Source organism: Lemur catta, chromosome 7 (genome assembly GCF_020740605.2).
Source record: "Lemur catta isolate mLemCat1 chromosome 7, mLemCat1.pri, whole genome shotgun sequence".
NCBI lineage: Eukaryota > Metazoa > Chordata > Mammalia > Primates > Lemuridae > Lemur > Lemur catta.
In genome coordinates, this window is record NC_059134.1 from 84,865,733 (window position 1) to 84,872,020 (window position 6,288).

Here is a 6,288-nt window from a genome sequence, read left to right on the forward strand (position 1 = left end):
CCATTTAACTAAGGCCTCCAAATCTTGTTTAACAGAAGAAATTCTCTTTTTTATCTGATGAATGTCTTGACATGCAGAAGAAAATTTGGTCCTGGAAATCCTGATTCCTTAAGCGCTTATTCCTTCAAATGTTCTGGAAAGAAGACATTGGAAGAATGGATTTGCCTCTGGTTCACTGGATCACTGTGATTGTCCAGCACTGGGTTTATATAGCATTTCTGGATCAACCCTGAACCAGGCATACTGAAGGTTCATCAAACCTGAACCCTGAGTACTGCCGGGAAACTACTCAGAGTTGGAAGTGAATTCCCCAAGATGACTGAACATGCTGAGAAAGGACCTGAGATTCCCTACAACTCACCCCCTGGAAGCCACATGGAATGCAAATCCTTCCTTGGGACCTGGTGACCAGATGAGCAAACTACCTCCAGGGGTCCCGTCCCAGCCATAATCCCACCAGCATCATTTCAGGTGAAATATATCCATTTTATTCACAGGGGACTGTTCCACATATCTTCTTTTTGTTTGTTGGTTTGGTTTTATTTCAGTGGTCTTACAATGGGCATGGATGGAAGTCCCTTATGAAATCCTATAGAGAGCATTTTCTCTAACATCTAAACCAAGACACAGAGAAGTTCCAGAAACACAAAGGCATTTCCTCTCCTGAAAGATGAAGGTGTGGTGGACCAAAGAATTTCTCAATAAATTCCTTCAGGAGGGCTGGTGCAGAACTACTCATCAGCTTTGTGGAGTTGTAAAGGTACAGGTTGCTACAGGTGCTTCCTTCTGCTTCCTGAATCAAAGGGTCACGCACATCTTGGTGGAGATGAAACCTGAGAGCTTGCTGGGGTTCGTGCTGGAAATCAGTAGGGAACAGGCAGGGGTGTGGGGAGTATCCCAAGCTAATTCTGAGTCACCAGGAGACTGATTTTCGAGAAGGGGGAGGATCTAAAGAATCAATCCAGAGAAAAGAGAGTGCCTGGAGGTAGGAAGACTCAATTAGAGACACCAGAGATAATCTGGGAATAGTTAAGATGGCAATCTGATTGATTTTGCTGAGTAGCATCTTCCTAATTTGTAACATGCCACCCTCAGATTAGTGACTTACCCCACCGTATTGCTAAGGAGCTGCCTTGCATGGATCTGACAGAGGGATAAATATGCTTACATTTAACATAAAAGTTTGAGAACCTTTGTGTCCTGCCTATTCAAGGATATGGATTACCCACCTCCTTTTCAACTACCTGCATTCACATCTCTTACTCCTCCTCCCTGAGGCTTGGAGAACAAGGGTACTACTCCCTTGCTACCTGATTCAGAGAACACCTTGGCTCATCCTTAGGTTGTATTTTTCCTGCCCAGGTGGTGAAGATAAGATGGAACTGACTTCATCGTTGTCGGTTTTTTACAGTGCCATTTCTCTAGGAGTCTTGGAGTTTTATTTTAATAGCACAAGTATGTTTTCCTTTATTGACCACAAGTTTGAGATGCAGAAAAGAAAGGTTCAGATTCCTGAAGCTCTGCTTTCTTCAGAATTTCGGGGGGGTCGGCATCAGAAGAGGGATAGAGAGTGAGAGAGCGTTCAGGAGATAAGGAGGGAATCCCCCATAAGAGTGTGTTTACGTTCACGGTGGCCCAGACCTACTAAGATCTGCGCAGAGACAAGGGTGCAGTAAGACTGTGTTTTGGAAACTGTGGTAGGAAGGAGGCAATGAGTCAGTGCTTACTATCCCCAGAAAAAGATATTGCTCACTGGGGAGGCTTTGGGGCAAAGCCTGAACATGTATCTTAAAGGTGGGGTCGGAAAGACAGATTGGCAGATGAGAATTTGGAGGAAAGGAGTGGGGGAGAGAGAAAGTGAATGAATGAAAGATGGGAAAACACAAGGGGGAAATAGTACTGAAAGTGAGTCCCTGAGGCAGAAAGAGCTGTCAAAGCCAAAGCGGAAGCAGAACTCACGTTGATAGTTAACAGTGAAGGGAGATTTACAGATTGTGCGGGGAACCCACAGACATTCATTTCATTTTTTCATGCTTCTAATTTTAATTTCTTTTCAACCCAACACATGTGAAATAATTGTGGTTTAGAGCAATGTAGTTTTGGCAACCTGAGGGCTATACTTAATGTCCAAGTTTAGGGTTTAACCAAACACAGCGTACCTGGAAATGGTCCTTTATTTATCAGTAGCTGAAATAGAAGCTGAGTCACTGAAGTGACACAAACACATGTGGTGTCTGTCTCATACCTTCTAGTCCCGCGGGGTGTTGGTGATCTTTGCTTTTGTTTGCTCAAGCCTTGAAACCTCTCTGGGAATCAATATCTACTCACTTCACTCAGGGCTGATGCCTCTCAAAAGGGTCCTTCACTAGTTACTCTCCCAGATAGCAGTGACTTTGTTTTTATGATTGACTTTCGGAGTTGAGCTACAGGGCATTTCATCAACTAAAGTATCTGCAATTCCATGCATTATTCCAAACACTGGTAATTGAATAGGGCTCATCTTTGAAATCTCAGCTACACTCAAATTGGATTTTGTTTGTTCTTAAAGGGAAGGAGGGAGAAAGAAGCCATCTGGTTTGGGAAAGGACATGTACCCTTTTGTAATCAGCTACAATCACTATCCATTGTACCCCCAGCCCCTAGCCCTAGTATAGCGGAAGGAACAGGCTAGGATGGGCATGATGCTATCTCAGTGGCTCAGAAACCACTAGAAAAACAGTATGATGGATTTACATTTGTAAGTAATGGTGGGTCATTCCCTTATTTCCATATGTTCTTTCTGTCAGAGACAAGACTATGAGAATCCTACATCAAGGGAAATCAAGATGATCTCTTGGATCATCAAGAGAAAATACTAGAGCTTCTATTATATTTGGATTTTTTATCTTATCCTTTTACATTTCCTATTTTTATGCATGTGTTATAATATCCATTACACATTAGTATATTTGCAAGTGTATGTTACCTATCTATGCAGTCATCCTCTTTCTCTTTCTCCCCCACCCCACCACATCTGCCATATGTCATCTATCTATCCATCCTTCTATCAGGAAGTACACTGAGCAGCTTGTTTAGAAATATAAATTCCCGGCCAGGCACGGTGGCTCACGCCTGTAATCCTAGCACTCTGGGAGGCTGAGGCGGGTGGATCGCTCAAGGTCAGGAGTTTGAGACCAGCCTGAGCAAGAGCGAGACCCCGTCTCTACTAAAAATAGAAAGAAATTATCTGGCCAACTAAAAATATATATAGAAAAAATTAGCCGGGCATGGTGGCGCATGCCTGTAGTCCCAGCTACTTGGGAGGCTGAGGCAGGAGGATTGCTTAAGCCCAGGAGTTTGAGGTTGCTGTGAGCTAGGCTGACGCCACGGCACTAACTCTAGCCAGGGCAACAAAGTGACACTCTGTCTCAAAAAAAAAAAAAAGAAATATAAATTCCCGAGAGGTTCTGTTCCGGCAGGCTTCAGATGAGACTGAAGAAGCTATAGTTATCTGACTCATTGATTTTCATTAAGAGACCTTTTCTTCAGTGTAAACTTACACAAAGTCCGACCATGCAAAGCAGATAACGATGGGCTGCTCGTGTGCAGGAGGCCTGGAGGCAGGGGCAGGGGATGGTCCAAAAATCCTGGGTTCCCTTCCATTTGCTCCCTTTTGTTCTCCTTGGTCAGTGGAAACACCCATTTGGAAACCACTGTGGTAGCTTCTGAAAGATGCGTCTTTGGAGAGTACCTGGTTCAGTCCTTGAAACCGGATGAAGAGGACATGCCCCATCACCCTTCTCAGATTAGATCTTGTAGATGTTTCCCACCAGCTGGGTTCACTGTGGCCTGTTCTTCATGCCACGTGCTAAACACCCCGTTACCCTCACAGCCCAGGCTAAGAGAAGGGACTGTAGCTGCTTAGGCCTGACATGTGGGATAGACTCCTTCCTCTTCTACAAGAAGCTGTCTTCCCCAGGCCATTTCCTGCCTTCCGTCACTGCTTCCTTTCTGTCAGCACAGTTTACATTCCCACAGCAAACAGTCAATACTCATGAGCGAGTGCATTGCAGAGTATAGCCCGACTCCTGCAGCAAGCACTTCTCTGATCTTATTTCAGACTTGCAATTAGCTCCCTCTGTAGAAGGAGATTCTGCTTAAACTAAATGCAACCCCATATCCTAGGAGCACCTCACCCACTGGCCAATGCAATTATGCTCATGTGTGGTTATGCTTTTCTTCTTGGTCTTGCTGGTTTATTTTTGTTTTTTATTTATTTATTTTTTTGAGACAGAGTCTCACTCTGTTGCCCAGGCTAGAGTGCCGTGGTGTCAGCCTAGCTCACAGCAACTTCAAACTCCTGGGCTCAAGCAGTCCTCCTGCCTCAGCCTCCTGATCTTGCTGGTTTAGAGATGGCCTATTTCCCAAGAGCACTTCATACTGTCATTTATAGACTTCTGTTGTCTTCATGAATAACCTTAAAGGGCAAAATGGCCTTATAGAATTAGGGGGCAAGATGGGATATGGCAGATGGAGATATAGCACTCAGATTCCCCTTCAAGAAAGGACTCACTCACTGTCCAGCTACCAGGAGGCCAGTTAGCTGACAACCTCTGTGTTAGCATCTTTTGAGCCCAAGTCATGCTCTGCTCAGAATGGCCCCAGCCAATGACTTAGCAGGGCCATAGAATCAGGACTTGGACATTTCTGTCTGATGAGAACTCAGCTCCAACAGGAAATCTTTTTGGGCTAACAGAGACTATATCATGATTGGATGGTTCCCCCATGCTCAATCCTACTTCCTTTCTTCCTTTCACGGTTGTTACTCCTCCCAAAATGTTATGCACTCCTAATTCTGTCTTAGCATCTGCTTCCCAGAAAACAAGAGATTGGGGATAAGGGGGAGGAAACAGGAACCAAATATAGGTTGCAATATGCTCCTAGATTCCTTAAGTTTACTATTTCCAGCCAGTGGGCATGAATAGCTCTGGGGAGCCTCAGAGTTATTACAAGAGGTCTGCAAATATACACACGTGCAACATTGTCTATAGCCTGAATATATAATATGTCTAAATATATTGAATAACATATGCTATTTTTCAAATATATGAATAACAATTCACTAAAATAGTTTTTTTAGTAGTGCATTTTTTTTAGATCAGTGGGCACTAATAGGACACACACACACATACACACACATACACACACATCCAGGGAAAGTGTTTGCTATGAAGAAGCATCCTCATGTTAAAAGGGCTGCAAACCACTGTTTTATATGATGTGGCCCTCTTGTCTTCATACCTTAACTGGGACTCCCCCCCACTAAAAATCTTTGAGAAAGGATGCCTGATTCCCAAATTGAACGGCTTTAATTTGACAAATATTGGTAACTCAGAGGTGCAGAAAATGACCAAGTCTGGAGGATAATCAGATGCTATGTGGCCTCTTAGCACAATCTCAAACCTCCTAAAACACGTGCTCATGTACTGATACCGGAGATCTTGACTTTGTTCAGAGAGATGATGAGGTAAAAAGTGTTCAGCTTGGATTGAACATTTCCATTTGTTTTGGGACAACTTGCTTTGTCTTACCATATAATAGTTATCTTTAGGGAGCAGATACCATGCAATTTTGGATTGCTGCTTGGCTAGAATCTTACACCTGAAAAGAGACCAGCCACCTTGTCCTACAGAGAAGGACACTGAAACTCATTCTGGGGAAGTATCCTAACTTGTCCAAAGCCACACAGCTATACGTGGAACAGTAGATAGGAACTGTTAAATCAAACTAAATTTGGGCTTTAGAAGCCTCTCTAAGAGTCTTATGTAACAAACTGCAACCCACCTTACTACATGAACAAATCGAAAACCTAACTTAGGAGTTTACGTTTGTAACATATGGCTGAGTCTCAGCCAATCACAGGCTGCCAGCTGTCCAACGCAGGTTCAAACAAGACAGACATAAGCTGCCACAAGTCGGGCTGTCTCTGTGCCCCACTTCCGCTTTCTGTGTGTCATTTCCTTTTCTCTGGCTATAAATCTAACCTGTACATGTGGTGAGGTGGAGCCTTCTGAGCCGTTTTTGGTCTGAAATACTGCCTGATTCTAGAATCACAATAAAAGCCAATGAAGATCTATAAAACTAGATTTGTTGTAATCTTGTCTTTTAACAGAAACAAACTATGGATTGTGATTTGAGGTCATGAAAAGTTACTAGCTGTATCTGTCAGGATATGCTAGATTATGTTACTATAAAAAAATAACAAAAAATATTAATGGGTTAACAGGAAGGAATTTTATTACTGTTCAC